General features: G+C 37.3%; 1 protein-coding gene across 2 annotated transcripts in view; it reads right to left on the bottom strand.

Annotated features, from left to right (window-relative positions):
- The window catches only part of SNX12 (sorting nexin 12), an 86119-nt gene that overhangs the window by 6174 nt on the left and 62413 nt on the right, over nucleotides 1-17532 (bottom strand). Inside the window, exon 5 of one of the 2 annotated variants that reach the window (XR_006339810.1) lies at nucleotides 11130-11265. The gene's annotated coding sequence lies outside the window, so the exon portion shown is untranslated. The remainder of the gene's footprint in view (nucleotides 1-11129; nucleotides 11266-17532) is intronic. The other variant, XR_006339811.1, reaches the window with a different exon arrangement.

The following is a 17532-nucleotide window of genomic DNA, read 5'->3' as shown; positions in this document are numbered from 1 at the left end:
TGGGTACCTTATTTTTGACAAAGGAGGCAAGAATACACAATGGAGGAAAGACAGCCTCTTCAGTAAGTGGTGCTGGGAAAACTGGACAGCTATGTGCAAAAGAATGAAATTAGAACACTTCCTAATGCCATATACAAAAATAAACTCAAAATGGATTAAAGACCTAAATATAAGACCAGAAACTATAAGACTCTTAGAGGAAAACATAGGAAGAACACTCGATGACATAAATCAAAGGAAGATCTTCTATGACCCACTGCCCTGAGTAATGGAAATAAAAACAAAAATAAACAAGTGGGACCTAATTAAACTTAAAAGCTTTTGCTCAGCAAAGGAAACTATAAACAAGGTGAAAAGACAACCCTCAGAATGGGAGAAAATAATAGCAAAGGAAACAACTGACAAAGAATTAATTGCCAAACTATACAAGCAGCTCATACAACTTAAAACCAGAAAAACAAACAACCAAACAACCAAAAAGTGGGGGAAAGACCTAAACAGACATTTCTCCAAAGAAGACATACAGATGGCTAACAAGCCATGAAAAGATGCTCAACATCACTCATTATTAGAGAAATGCAAATCAAAACTACCATGAGATACCACCTCACACCAGTCAGAATGGCCATCATCAAAAAGTCTACAAACAATAAATGCTGGAGAAGGTGTGGAGAAAAGGGAACACTCTTGCATTGCTGGTGGGAATGTAAATTGATACAGCCACTATGGAACATTCCTTAAAATTTAAGATTCCTTATAAAGCTAGGAATAAAACCACCATATGACCCGACAATCCCACTCCTAGGCATATCTCCTGAGGAAACCAAAATTGAAAAAGATGCATATACCCCAATGTTCATTGCAGCACTATTTACAATAGCTAGAACATGGAAACAGAGGATTTGAATAGATCTAAATAAGTAAAAAGGTTGAAATGGTAATCAAAGCCCTTCCTACAAGGAAAAGCCCAGACACAGATGACTTCACTAGTGAAGTCTATCAAATATTTAAGGAAGAGTTAATAATAATTTTTCATAAATTCTCCTCCCAAAAATGAGAGGGGAACACTTCCCAGCTCATTCTATGAGGTCGGTATTACCCTGCTACCAAAACCAGAAATATTACTATAAAGAAAATTATGGACTCTCTTATGACTATAGACACACACATGCACACACACACACAAACACCCACACTCATATGCAGTATTAATCCAGCAATACATAAGAAGAAATATAAACCATGCTCAAGTAGGATTTATCCCAATAATGCAAGGTTGGTTTAAAATCCAAAAATCAATTAGTGTTAAACACCATATCAATAAAGGACAAAAAATATATTATCATCTCAATAGACACAGACTGACAAACCACAAAAACTATTCATGATAAGCAAATTTTTTTTTTAAAAAGGGAAAAAGGTAACCTCCTCAACCTGGTAAAGGGCATGTATGAATAATATTTAATGGTGAAAGACTGGATGCTTTTCCCTAAGTTCAGAAGCAAGACCAGTATGTCTACTCTCACTACTTGTATTCAACACTGTATTGGAGGATATAGCCAGGGCAATTAGGGGGAAAAAAGAAAGGAAGAAAAAAGGGAAAAGAAAACAAAGCATCCAGACTAGAAAAAAAGTTTAACTCTATTTGTAGATGACTTAGTCTTATATATAGAAAATTCTAAGAAAAACACTAGAAAATAATTAGAATAAATGAATTCAGCAGAATTGCAAAATACAAGATAAATATATAAAACTTGATGATATTTCTATGTGCTTGCAGAAAAAATGATGTTCAACATCGCTCACTATTAGAGAACTGTAAATCAAAACTACAATGAGATATCATCTCACACTGGTCAGAATGGCCATCATCAAAAAGTCTACAAACAATAAATGCTGGAGAGGATGTGAAGAAAAGAGAACTCTCTTGCACTGTTGATGGGAATGTAAATTGATACAGCCACTATGGAGAACAGTATGGAGATTCCTTAAAAAATTAGGAATAAAACTATCATATGACCCAGCAATCCCCAAACTGGGCATATACCCTGAGAAAACCATAATTCAAAAAGACACATGTACCCCAATATTCACTGCAGCGTTATTTAAAATAGCCAGGACATGGAAGCAACCTAGATGTCCATTGACAGAGGAATGGATATAGAAGTTGTGGCACATATATACAGTGGGATATTAGTCAGCCAAAGAAAAGAACAAATGTGAATCAGTTGAACTGACATAGATGAAACTTGAGTTTGTTACACAGAGTGAAGTAAGTCAGAAGGAGAAAAACTAATATCAAATGTTAACTCATATATATGGAATCTAGAAAAATGGTACTGATGAACTTATTTGCAAGGCAGGTATAGAGATGCAGACACATAGAGAACAGACTCATGGACACAGTGGGGGAAGGAGAGGGTGGGACGAATTGAGAAAGTTAGCACTGACATATACACTACCATGTGTAAAATAGATAGCTAGTGGAAAGCTGCTGCATAACACAGGAAACCCAGCCAGGCATTCTGTGACAACCTAGAAGGGTGGGATGGGGTGGTGGGAGGGAAGCTCAAGAGAGAGGGGATATACATACAGTTGATGAAAGTGAAAGAGGAGAGCGAAAAAGTTGGCTTAAAGCTCAACATTCAGAAAACTAAGATCATGGCATCCGGTCCCATCACTTCATGGCAAATAGATGGGGAAACAGTGGAAGCAGTGGCTGACTTTATTTTTCTGGGCTCCAAAATCACTGCAGATGGTGATTGCAGCCATGAAATTAAGAGACGCTTACTCCTTGGAAGGAAAGTTATGACCAACCTAGACAGCATATTAAAAAGCAGAGACGTAACTTTGTCAGCAAAGGTCCGTCAGGTCAAGGCTATGGTTTTTCCAGTAGTCATGTGTGGATGTGAGAGTTGGACTATAAAGAAAGCTGAGCACCAAAGAATTGATGCTTTTGAACTGTGGTGTTGGAGAAGACTCTTGAGAGTCCCTTGGAATTCAAGGAGATCCAACCAGTCCATCCTAAAGGAAATCAGTCCTGGGTGTTCATTGGAAGGACTGATGTTGAAGCTGAAATTCTAATACTTTGGCCACCTGATGCGAAGAGCTGACTCATTTGAAAAGACCCTGATGCTGGGAAACATTGGGGGAAGGAGGAGAAGGGGACGACAGAGGATGAGATGGTTGGATGGCATCACCAACTCAATGGACATGGATTTGGATAGACTCCAGCAGTTGGTGATGGACAGGGAGGCCTGGTATGCTGCGGTTCATGGGGTTGCAAAGAGTCGGACATGACTGAGTGACTGAACTGAACTGATGACTGATATGCAGTGTTGTACAGCAGAAATTAATGAAACACTGTAAAGCAATTACCCTCCAATTAAAAAATAATAATAAATATAAAAAAGAAGCAATATCATTTATAATAGCATTAAAAAGAATTGTGAATAAACATATCAAAAGAAGTACAAAATGTATATGCTGAAAACTATAAAATATTGTTAAAATAACTTGAATAACTAAATAGGAACTTCCCTGTCAGTCCAGTGTTTTAAGTCTCCACACTTCCACTGCACAGGGCAGGTTCAATCCCTGGTCAGGGAACTAAGATCCTGAATGGCACAGCTAAATAAATAATTAAAATGGAAAAGACCTCATTAAAAAAAACTAAATAAGTAGAAAGACATACCACTTCATGGATGACATTTTAACAGTATTAGACATAATGTCTAATATTGTTATGTCTATGTCTAATATTGTTAAAATGTCAATACTCTCCAAATTGATGTATGGATTCAAAGTAATCTCCATCAAATTTCCAGCTTTCTCCTTTACAGACATTTATAAGCTGAACCTAAAATTCATAAGGAAATTCAAGAGACACAGAATGGCCAAACAATCTTGAAAAATAAAAACAAGGCTAGAGTGATCACATTTCCAAATTTCAAAACTTATTAAACACAGCTACAATAATCAAGACAGTGTGGTTCTGGAATTAGAATAGACACATGTGTATGTGTCTTCAGTTACTCAGTCATGTCCAACTTCTTGCGACCTTATGGACTGTAGCCCATCAGACTCCTCTGTCCATGGGATTTTCCTGGCAAGAATACTAGAGTGGGTTGCCATTTCCTCCTTTAGGAGATCTTCCCGACCCAGGGATCGAACCCACGTTTCCTGTGTCCCCTGCATTGTAGGCAGATTCTTTTACCAATGAGCCATTGGAGAAGTCCAGGATAGACATACAGATCAATGGAATAGAATTAAGAGTACAGAAATAAACCCATGTATCTGTGGTCAATTGATTTTTGAAAAGGGTGCCAAGGACATTCAATGGGGAAAGTTGTGTTTTCAACAAATGGTGCTGGGAACACTGGATAGCCATATTCAAAAGCTGAAGTTGGACACTTATCTCACATCATATACAAAATTAACTCAAATGGATCAAAGGCCTAAATGTAACATAAATGTAAATATTCATTATGTTGAATTAGGCAATGGATTCTTATGTATGACACCAAAGATATGAGTAATTAAAGAAAAAATAGATATACTTGACTAACCAAAATTTTAAACTTTGGTATTTCAAAGGATATATCAAAAAAGTGAAAAGACTCCATCAATAAAAGGACCCATGGCAAGACAGTCCATGTCAGATCCCAGGAGAATAAGAAATGAGATCCCCAAATATAAGCAGGGGCTGAAGAACTTGGACAAGGAAAATAAAAATGTCATAGCTATTAACTGCATCTAAAATTAATTTTCTTACAGGTTTAAAGTACAAGACATTCAGGATTATGAAGATCTCTTCAAATGTAATCAACCTATCTAACTTTATTTTTGAAGGTAATCTCACATACCCAAATTTAAAATGTTCAGAGACAATATAAAACATATAACTGCTTAGAGAAAGCATGCATAGGTACCTGAGATGCACAGGATACTTATAAAGACACAATTCAGCAGAAAAAATATTTTAAAGCACAAAAATTTACTTGGGGAGAATTCAGACAATGATTTACTTAGACAATAATTTGTGTTTTATTCTCTCTGCTGTAAAACATCAAAAAATGAAAGGTATTAGACCTTCTCCATTCTAAATCAGTGGCCACATGAATGTGTCCAGAATGTAGGCTCCATAGCCAAGGACCTTCTTACTAACTGTTCCATGACAGAACTTAAGAAGTTGACAAACACATGAAAGACAAAAATCCCCCAGTGCCTGCCATCAGATCTTGTTTTAGAGATGGCAGCTTATAAAAAGGTATTGGTATAGACAGTGGCTTAAATATCTGAGGAGAAAAATAATGGAAAATTTTGAGCTTCTCCAGGACAACGAGGAAAGAAGGCACTAGACTTCCAGGGAGTAATGAAAAAAGAAAAAGAAAGAAAGTGAAAAGACAACACACACAATGGAAAAAAAATATTTTCAAATCATATATATGTTAAGGGACTAAACATACATAAATACGTAAATTCTTGTAACTTAATACTAAAATGAATAATCCTATTAAAAATTGACAAAGGAGACTTCCAATTTCTAGTCTGGCACATAAGAAGAAGTCATCACTCCATCCTAATAAGTAAAGAGCTGAATGAACTAAAAAATTAACAACTCTTCTAGATCTGTCAGTGAGGTAACAAGGCAAACACTGCCCCCCAAGTTGGGGAACAAGCAGGCAGATTCAGAGAATTACAACTTGCCAGAACAGAAACCCACTAGCAGAAACTTCCATGGGAACCAGTATTGGGGTAGAAAATTCTGAACTATTGATGAAATGCTAGAGTATCAGAGTGGACAAGCCTGAGAGATTAAAAAAAAAAATCCAGGAAGACCCAGTCATGGAGATACCGCACTCTCGGGATTCCAGTAGGAGGAGGAGAAAGTAATCTTTCTGAAATACGCTAGGCCATTCTGTTCTACCCGTAAGAGAAACTGTTTTACAAGAGCCTAATCTATTGGGGTCTTATTAGAGCCTGCTCAACCTAGAGGAAGGGAAATAGTCAACTCTTGCCCCCCTCTAAACACTCTGTACCACCTAAGTGGGGAGAATAAAAACCTGAGAGACACATAAATTTCACAGCCCAGGGACACAGGGTCACTGAAAGATTAAGGCTTAATCAGAGGATTTATAAAACACTTCTCCTCCCACCATACTTTACCAGTATATTACAACAGTCCTATTTACCAAAGTTCCTTTTACCTCATACACCATGTCTGGTTTCCAGTGAAAAACAACAAGGCATGCCAAAAGGCAAAATACAGTTTTAAGTGACAGAGCAAACATCAGAACCAGATCCAGACATACCAGATGCTAGAATCAGGCCATGAATTTAAAGCAACTATGATAAATATGCTAGGGGCTCTAATGGAAAAAGCAGATAACATGCAAGAACAGATGAGTAATTTAAACAGAGAGATGAAAATTCTAAGAATCGAAAAGATTTTCTACAGATCAAAATCACTGTAACAGAAATGGAGAATGCCTATGACAGGCTCATTAGTAGACTGGACATGGCTGAGGAAAGACTCACTGAGCTTGAGAATATCAATAGAATCCTCCAGAAATAAAAAGCAAAATGTAAAGGACTTTTCTAAAAAAGGAAAAGAATATCTAAGAACTGTGGGTCAACAAAAATAATAGTGTAATATATGCAAAATGGGAATACCAGGAGAAGAAATTTAAAAAAGAAGAAATTTTTCTTATTCTAAATTGATCTATTTTAATAGATGTCAGTTTGCTCAAATAGCAACAGTGCATTCAATTATGTATATGTGTGTATGTGTGTTTATAATGAAGTGAAATGAGTGATAGCAATGATAAGAAAGAACAAGAGGAAATTAGGATTATTTTGTCATTATAAGGCACTTGTGCTACCTGTGAAACAGTATACAGTTGTCCCTAGGTATCCACAGGGGATTGTTTCCAGGAGTCCTTAGTCCATGGATGCTCAAGTCCCTTATAGAAAATGGCATAGTACAGTTGCCCCTCCATATCTGTAGGTTTCACAACTGTGGATTCAATCAACCACAAATGGAAATTTCAACATGCAGTTGGTTGAACCCACAGATGTAAAACCTGTGAATACAGAGGGCTAACTATATATATTGGAAAAAAAAATCTGCATATAAGTGGACCTGGGCATGGAGAAGGCAATGGCACTCCACTCCAGTACTCTTGCCTGGAAAATCCCATGGACAGAGGAGCCTGGTAGGCTGTGGTCCATGGGGTCGCTAAGAGTCGGACATGACTGAGCGACTTCACTTTCACTTTTCACTTTCATGCATTGGAGAAGGAAATGGCAACCCACTCCAGTGTTCTTGCCTGGAGAGTCCCAGGGATGGGGGAGCCTGATGGGCTGCCGTCTACAGGGTCGCACAGAGTCGGACACGGCTGAAGTGACTTAGCAGCAGCAGTGCATGTTGTTCAAAGGTCAACTGTAGTGTTATTTGAAAAGTGGACTTGGATTAGCTACAAATGTATATTGAAAACTCTAGGGCATCCACTAAAAAGGGAAAAAAAGTATAGTTGCTGTTCTAAGAAAGGAAACAAAATGGAACTATATAAAATGTTCAGTTAAAATCACAGAAGATACAAAAAAAGAGATAAAAACAGGAACAAAGAACAAGGGCAGCAAATAGAAAACACTAATGAATATGATAAATATTATCACTTTGAATGTTAATGGTCAAAATGTACCATTGAAAAGACAGAGATTATAAAAATGAATTAAAAAAATAAGACCCAGGTATATGTTGTCTATAAGAAGCCCATTTTAAATATAAAGACACATATAGATTAAAAGTAAATGGATGGGGAATTCCCTGGTGGTCCAGTGGTTATGAATCTGCCTTGTAATGCTAGGGGCATGGGTTGGGGAGCTGAGATCCCACAAGCTGCAAAGCAACTAAGCCTGCATGCCATGTGCTACAACTAAGACCTGATGCAGCCAAATAAATAAAATTTTTTTATTAAAAAGTAAATGGATGAGATAAAATATACCATGCTAATACTAACAAAAAAGAGGAGTAGCTATATTTCACACAGAGTGAAATTTAAGCAAGAAAAGTTATCAGGGATAAAGAAGAGCATTACATAATGATAGAAGGGCTAATTCTCCGGGAAGACATAACAGTCCTTAATGTATATACAACCTAACAACAGAGCATTAACTTCTGTGAGACAAAAACTAATAGCATTGCAAAGAGAAATAGATAAATCCAATATCTTGTTTAGATACTTCAACATGCCTCCATAAAATAGAATTGTCAGAAATGAACAGTTCTAGCAGACAGTGAGGATCTAGCTGAACTTAACAACACCATCAATCAACTGGATATAATTAACATCTATAGACTACTTCATTCAATAATAGTAGGACACACATTTTTTCTCAAGCTCACATGGAACATGTCCAGGATAGATCACAGTCTAGGCCATAAAGCACACATTAACAATTTGAAGAACAGAATTTAAAAGAATAAAAATCAAACAATTTTCACTGTCAGGCCACAGTGGAATTAAACCAGAAATCATAACAGAAAGATGACTAGAAAAATTCCAAAATATATGGAGATTAAACAACACACTTCTAAATAACACATGTCACGGAGAAATCTCAAGAGAAATTTTAAAACATTTTGACTAGATGAAAATGAAAATATAACTTATCAAAATATGTGGGATACCACAAAAAGAGTGCTTAGAGAGAAGTCATAGCATTGAATGCATGAAAGAAGAAAGATCTAAAATCTCAGTTTCCACCTTAGGAAGCTAGAAAAAGAAGAGCAAATTAAATTCTAAGTAAGTAGAATAAAAGACATTAATAAGAATTAGAGCAGAAATCAATGAACCTGAAAATAGAAATCAATAGAAAAAAATCAATGAAACTAAAAGCTGGTCCTCTAAAAAGGTCAATATACTAAATTATACATTGGATTGTACACTTTAAATGGGTGAGTTGTGTGGTGTGTGAACTATACCTCAGTAAAGCTATTTTTTAAAATCAGATCATGGGATTTCCCTGGTGGTCCAGTGATTAAGAATCTGCCTTACAATTCAGGGGTTGCAAGTTTGATCCCTGGGCGGGGAAGTAAGATCCCACATACCTTGGAGCTACTGAGCTCTCGTGCACATGCTGCACTTAAGACCCAATGCAGCCAAACCAATAAATAAAAAATAGATTAAAAAAATTAAAAAAAAATAAAATGAGATTGAAACTATAAAAACAGTAAAAAGGCCAGTGGTTACCAGGAGTTAGGGAGGAGAGAGGGATAAATAAGAAGAACACAGAAGATTTTCAAGGTGGTGAAACTATTCTGTATGATACTATACAGATACTGTATATCTGATACTATAAGTGGCTATATGTCATCATACAATTGTCAAAATCCACTGAATGTACAGTACCAAGTATGAACTATGGACTTTGGGTGATAATGATGTGTCATTATAGGTTTATTAATTTTAAGAAATGCACCACTCTGGTGCAGAATGTTGATTGTGGGGGAGGCTGTGCTTGTGTGGGTTCAGGGGGTATATAGGAACTTTCAGTTTAATTTTGATGTGAACATAAAACTGCTCTAAAAATAAAATCTATTAAAATTGTTTAAATCAGAGACTCTTCAAATAGAATGTGAAATAACAATAAAACAAAAAATACTATACCTTTATACTTTCTCTTCCATGGCTGTTTTTTAGGCCTAGCAAAATTAGGTCCATAAAAAGTACAGTCCATGTCCTCCTTTGCTATTTAGACTGAGAAGCCTACTTCCTCCTCCTTAACTTGAATAGGCTGATCAGAGAACCTCATTAGGACCTCTGTTTTGGACTCCCTGTGGCACTTCAACTCCAGGCATTCTGTTTCACTCTACCCAGACAAGTGACCTAATGAAGTAAATCCAAAAGGTGATCTACACTAACTATGGAGAAATCTGTACCTTTTATACTCGTATCACTTAACATCTTCTCTGTTTTTAACTAGCATGGTCTGTCTACTTGATCTGTTGATGGTTTTGCCATCTTACCCAGAATTCAAGATCCACATCAAACAAACAAAAATATTAAAAACACTAAAGATAAATCTAGCTAAAAAGGTAATGTTAAATGCACTGTTCTGGAAGGGAAGTGTAGAAGACTTAATTTGCTACAAACTCAAGAAACAAAGGAAGCTACCCTCCTTCAAACTGTCCTGATTAGCACCCATTGTAGCCCTGATCTCCAAGATGTTCTGACCTTGAAATTTCTTGCTGCAAACTGTCCTGACAAGAAATAACTAATTGCATGCCTACCTGTGAAGAATCATTCATCACATTACTGCACTCCCATCTCATTTACTCTTCCTTCCAAAGCCTGATAATAGTGTGCTAGGCATCATGTTACACACTTTATATATTTTTTAATTTAATTTGTACAATAACCATATAAGTATACCTAATCTATTTGATAGGTAAAGAAACTGAAGTTTGAGAAGGTAACTAATTTTCCCATGATCACACAACTAGTAAGTTAAAGAGCTGGGATTCATTCTCCTAAATATTAAAGAAATCTTTAAAATGTTATTATCATCTCTATAGAGTTAATATTTCTTTAGAAAAAGATACTTCATAACTGAATCACCTTACTGTATACCTGAAACTAACACGACATTGTAAGCCAACTATATAGTCCAATATAAAATAAAAAAATTTTTTTCAATATAAAATAAAAATTAAAAAACAAAAAATAAAATATTGCTAGTTTTCTAAAAAAGAAAGAAAAAGGTACTTCATTAAAATTAAGCTTCTATCCATTTTAACTTCAAAGCATACTTCTTTCCTATTTAACCTTGCCTTCATAGGTATTTTTATTGCAGTTCAACCTAAGTTTCTTCATGCTTGAAGTCAAGCCAGGTCTCAAAACAGACGTAATTCTCCCAGTATTTTTTTCATGAATTCCACTCTAGTGAACTTGTCTATAACCCCCAGGGTCATCTTCACCTGTTTTGCTGCTTATGGCCCAAGCCTTAACTTCTCCTCTAGGGCCTAAGATTCATATCTAGATTTTTTTCATACTCCCCTACTTTGGTTTTTTTCTTTCTTGTTCTTTTCCGAGAAAAGAAATTAGTCCATAGGGACTACTCACCTGGCTAGACCAGAATGACATAGATTGCTTCATGAACTGGAATTCTGACAGCCCAAGAGTTCAATATCCTAGGTTACAAACGATGAAGAGGACTGTACAGGCAATTACTTTCTTGTGGTCTCTTTTCTGATGGCTGCTGGAATGACATTAAAAAAAAAGAAAGGAAGAAATATTACATCTTATAAGAGTAATCATTAAACTCTTTCATATTATTACAATGTAGAATCAATATAACAAGTCCTCAGCATAATCATAAATAATTTTCCTGCTGTTATCAACCAATGCCAACTATATAGTATTAACATAAAAATAGCTGTAAGTCTTCTTGCTAGCTAACCAACACCCCTCCTCCATCCCATTGCCAGCAATTATGCACCTCAGTATCCAATTATTTCAATGTTCTTTCAGTTCATAACAAATGATAGCTAGAATTGAAAATGTGCCAGATTACCATCACAGCAGTTAATCTTCTTAAAGTTTTCATAGCTGGAGCTCTACATCTACAATTCAGTCTCATTTTTGCTTTACATTTTCTCTTCTCCTACATGCCTATGTTTCTTATACATAGACACAATCATATCAAATAGAATCAGTCAGGACAACTGAGATCAAAACTCCCATACTAAAGCAGATTCTACACAGTCTTCTATATATAGTGAATTACAGATGGTTCTGGAAAATAGAAGATTATTCCAAAAAGTCAATACATTTTAAAGCTCCAATTTTCTAGTTACAAAAGGCCAAAACTCATCAGTCTCCTAGATATACTCCTATCAGAATTATGATTTATAGTCACCTTCAATTCCAGTGGTGGCATTAATAACTTATCAAACATACACCAATATCCCATTTGTCACAAAGTATTCTAAAGTTGTCAAATTGCTTCCCAGCTACCAATATCAGTTCCAAAATTTCCCTAAGATCTAAACACAATAATTTCAAAAAGTTTCCTTAGTATATCATCTAACTATAATATTTTTAGCAATAACCCTATTTATAGTCTAGATTCAAACTAGTTTGAATTGTTTGAATTCAAACAATATTATCTTCTAATATACTCCAAATTACTGGCTTCTCTGGTGGCTCAGTGGTAAAGAATCCACCTGCAATGCAGGAAACACAGTAGACATGGTTCAATCCCTGGGTTGGGAAGGTCCCCTGGAGGAGGGCATGGCAGCCCACTCCAGTTTTCTTGCCTGGAGAATCCCATGGAACAGAGAAGGCTGATGGGCTACAGTCCATAGGGTCACAAAGAGTTGGAAACAACTGAAGCGACTGAGCATATTCTGCACACACGCGTATTCTGAATCACACCTATCTTAAGCGAAAAAAAAAAAAAAAGAACTATCCACCATTTCCTAAAACCTTCTTGCTTTTGGTCTTGCTCATCCATTCAAGGAGTCTCTATCTCCTCTCCTTAACTCTGGGTGTCCCAATTTTGTTTCCCTTGCAGTTCTTAATTGGAAGCTATTCATTTTCCTTTATTCATCCCTTCCCATAAATCAAGACCAAGTTAGCATCATCTCATGTCTTATTCACTGGATCCCCGAAGTATTATTTTACTCAACAGCCCTTCTTTCTTCAGAGTTTATACTGCTTAATTTTATCATCCTGTTAAAGTTTTGTTTTTTTTTTTCCATCCTGTTAAAGTTAAATGTCAACTTTCAGATCTCCCCCTGACATTCACTGAGGACTTTGGTACCAACTGTTTTCTTTCCCCTTTTCATTCTGAAAGCCTTCACTATTCCCCTTGATGATCTAACATCCAAATTTCACAGCTCCATGACATATCCTATTTTAATTTCTTCAGCTCAGTCATCCATTTCTGTAGTGACACCTGGAATGGCTCTACCTCCAAAACCAGAGTCTGCACTCAGAACTACCTGTTTTTCTGCCTGTCCTACAATTTACAGTCTTTGAATTTACCCTTCAACTTTCCAAAGGCCTTTGATTCATCAACCCTCTTAACTCTTCTCAAAGGCCTCAATGTCCCTTTGAACTTCACTTCCTTCTCTACCTAGGAAAGATTCCATGGACAGTGGGACTTCAGTGACAGTAACCAGCACTCTCAATTCTCCTATCCCCTTGATTTTCCACTATATTTATCCTGCCAATCCCTACTCACAAATCAACCCAACAATTTCTTTTTTCTATTCCTGGTAACAAATTACAAAGTACTATTAAGGAAAATCCTATACTCCTGACCACTAGTTTCTCCTCCACCCAATTGATCTTCTATTGCTATCAGAGTGATCTTTTACTTTTTGCAGGGGAGGGGGCTGCACTGAATCTTCTTTGCACCACACAGACTCTCTCGTTGCGGTGCGTGGGCTTAGTTGCCCTCAGTATGTGGGATCTTAGTTCCCTGATCAGGGATCAAACTCATGTCCTCCGCATTGGAAGGTAGATTCTTTTTTTCTTTTTTGGAAGGTAGATTCTTAACCACTGGACCGCCAGGGAAGTGCCAGAATGATCTTTTAAAACATAGATTAAGCAAGACTTCATGAATGGCAGAATGAGGGGCTCAGCTAATTTTCTCCCCATGAAAACAATGATATAACTGTACAGATTTGTCAAAAACAACCATTTCAAGATTCTGGAAATAGACCAAAATTAAAAAATAAATTTAAAAGTATTTAAGAAAGTCTATTAAATGTTGGCTAAGAACAGTGGGAATCTATGGTGTTTTAGCCTGAGGCTTATTCACATTCCCACCTCCCACCCCAGCTCTACTGGAGCTGATATTATAAGGTTAGGGCAAGTGAAGCCATAAAAACCAACAACTTGGCTGCTGGAGGGGAATTACTTGTATGGGAATGAGCACACACAAAAAAATTTCTATGCCCAGGGGTGTTGAAGATAACAGCAAACTCCTTAGATCAGAGAAAATGATCATCACAGTTACCTGAAATTACAGCATTGGTTGGGGCAAGCAACAGAACAGCAGGCCTGCTGAAAGTTTAGCAGAGAGATGCAGAAAGAAAGACAACCCTGGTAGGGTTTAATAAGCTCACTCATAACCCCATGGGTCTACAATGCTATGCGTATGTACAAGGTTGCACTCAAGCTCAAGGTACTAGAGAGGATCCTACTTAACTACATTTCCCTGCCTGAATATGAAGCCTTACAAAGGTACAGAGGAGACACAAGGAGGCCTAGCAGAAAGTAAAAATCAAGGAAGATTTTTAAACTCTCCTGAACTTCGATTATATTTCCAAACCTACACACAATTCCATTGACAAAGAGTAGAAGACAATACTGGCCCAAGGTATTTAGAGACCATCTCTAATAAAACAATTGGCTGAATGCTAAGCTATCCTGACCCGTATGACACTAAGGAAGCCAAGCTTACAAATAAAAAGAGTAGAAACATGACTAGGCTACACATTGAAGAGACAGAATTCACAGAATTGATTCAGGCAAGCCACCACAGCAACCTCAGAGACAGAATGGGTAGGAATCAGAACCTGAAATTAACCTTCTGAGGAACTGCCAGCTGTTTTCCAAAGTGACTACACCAACTGTTTTCCAAAGTGGCTACACCACAACCAGAGAGTCTGTGTGGTGCAAAGAAGACTCAGTGCAGCCCCCTCCCCTGCAAAAAGTAAAAGATCACTCTGATAGCAATAGAAGATCAGTTGGGTGGAGGAGAAACTAGTGGTCAGGAGTATAGGATTTTCCTTAATAGTACTTTGTAATTTGTTAACAGGAATAGAAAAAAGAAATCGTTGGGTTGATTTGTGAGTAGGGATTGGCAGGATAAATATAGTGGAAAATCAATAGAATGGCTATGGTCAAAAAGATGGACAATAAACAAGCTTTGGCAAGGATGTGGAAAAAGCTGGAACTCTCATACACTGTTGCTGGGAATGTAAAATTGTGTAACTGCTTTGGAAAACAGTGTACCACTATTTACAATAGCTAGAACATGGAAGCAACCTAGATGTCCATTGACAGATGAATGGATAAAGAAGCTGTGGTACATATATACAATGGAATAAAAGCCATAAAAAGGAACACATTTAAGTAGTTCTAATGAGGTGAACGAAACTAGAGCCTATTATAGAGATTGAAGTAAGTCAGAAAGAGAAATATAAATATTGTATTCTGACACATATAAATGGAATCTAGAAAGATGGTACTGATGAACTTATTTTCAGGGCAGCAGTGGTGAAACAGACCTAAAGAACAGACCTATGGACATGGAGGAAGGGGAGGAGGAAGAGGGTGAGATGTATGGAGAGAGTAACATGGAAACTTACAATGCCATATGTAAAATAGATAGCCAATGGGAATTTGCTGTATGAGTCAGGGAACTCAAATAGGGGCTCTGTGACAATCTAGATGGGTGGGATGGGGAAGGTGATGGGAGGGAGGGAGGGGACATGGGTGTATCTATGGCTGATTCTTGTTGATGTTTGACAAAAAACCACACAATTGTGTAAAGAAATTATCCTTCAATTAAAAAAAGCAAAGTGGTAAAAAAAAAAAAGTGTTGCCAGTTCCTCAAAAGGTTAAACTTAGAGTAACCTACCATATGTCTCAAACAACCCAAAATATCCATCAATTGAAAAATGGATAAACAAAATATGGTATATTCATACAATGGAATACTATTTGGACATAAAAAGGAATAAAGGAAGTTTTGTCACATAACATGGATGAACCTTGAAAACACTATGCTAAGTAGAAAAGTCAGACCAAAAGGAGACATATTGAATGATTCCATTTATATAAAATGCTCAGTTCAGTTCAGTTCAGTCATGTCCAACTCTTTGCAACCCCATGGACTGCAGCACGCCAGGCTTCCCTGTCCATCATCAGCTCCCGGAGCTTGCTCAAACTCATGTCCATTGAGTCGAAGATGCCATCCCACTATCGCATCCTCTGTCGTCCCCTTCTCTTCCTGCCTTCAATCTTTCCAGGATCAGGATCTTTTCCAGTGAGTCAGTTCTTCACATCAGGTGGCCAAAGTATTGGAGTTTCAGCTTCAGCATCAGTCCTTCCAATGAACACCCAGGACTGATTTCCTTTAGGATGGATTGGTTTGATCTCCTTGCAGTCCAAGGGACTCGCAAGAGTCTTCTCCAACACCACAGTTCAAAAGCATCAATTCTTTGGCGCTCAGCTTTCTTTATAGTTCAACTCTCACACCCATACATGACTACTGGAAAAACCATAGCTTAGATTAGATGGACCTTTGTTGGCATAGTAATGTCTGCTTTTTAATATGTTGTCTAGGTTTGTCATAGCTTTTCTTCCATGGAGCAAGCATCTTTAAATTTCATGGTTTTGCTTTATTTTTTTGCTATATATTGCTTCAATTTCATGCAGTCACCATCTGCAGTGATTTTGGAGCCCAAGAAAATAAAGTCTGCCACTGTTTCCACTGTTTCCCCATCTATTTGCCATGAAGTGATGGGACTGGATACCATGATCTTAGTTTTTTGAATGTTGAGTTTTAAGCCAGCTTTTTTATTCTCCTCTTTCACCTTCATCAAGAAGCTCTTTAGTTCCTCTTTGCTTTCTGTGCTAAGGGTGGTGTCATCTATATATCTGAGGTTATTGATATTTCTCCCAGCAATCATGATTACAGCTTGTGCTTCATCCAGCCTGGCATTTCACAAATTCTGAAAGAGATGGGCATACCAGACCACTTGACCTGCCTCTTGAGAAACCTCTATGCAGGTCAGGAAGCAACAACTAGAACTGGACATGGAACAACAGACTGGTTCCAAATAGGAAAAGGAGTACGTCAAGGCTGTATATTGTCACCCTGCTTATTTAACTTCTATGCAGAGTACATCATGAAAAACACTGGGCTGCAAGAAGCACAAGCTGGAATCAAGATTGCTGGGAGAAATATCAATAACCACAGATATGCAGATGACACCACCCTTATGGCAGAAAGTGAAGAGGAACTAAAAAGCCTCTTGATGAAAGTGAAAGAGGAGAGTGAAAAAGTTGGCTTAAAGCTCAACATTCAGAAAACTAAGATCATGGCATCTGATCCCATCACCTCATGGGAAATAGATGGGAGACAGTGGAAACAGTGTCAGACTTTATTTTTGGGGGCTCCAAAATCACTGCAGATGGTGACTGCAGCCATGAAATTAAAAGACGCTTACTCCTTGGAAGGAAAGTTATGACCAACCTAGATAGCATATTAAAAAGCAGAGACATTACTTTGCCAACAAAGGTCCGTCTGGTCAAGGCTATGGTTTTTCCATGTATGGATGTGAGAGTTGGACTGTGAAGAAAGCTGAGTGCTGAAAAATTGATGCTTTTGAACAGTGGTGTTGGAGAAGACTCTTGAGAGTCCCTTGGACTGCAAGGAGATCCAACCAGTCCATCCCAAAGGAGATCAGTCCTGGGTGTTCATTGGAAGGTCTGATGCTGAAGC

This window comes from Cervus elaphus, chromosome X (assembly GCF_910594005.1).
Source record: "Cervus elaphus chromosome X, mCerEla1.1, whole genome shotgun sequence".
Classification (NCBI taxonomy): domain Eukaryota; kingdom Metazoa; phylum Chordata; class Mammalia; order Artiodactyla; family Cervidae; genus Cervus; species Cervus elaphus.
Note: the sequence above shows the minus strand (reverse complement) of the source record. Positions and strands in the feature narration are given on the sequence as shown.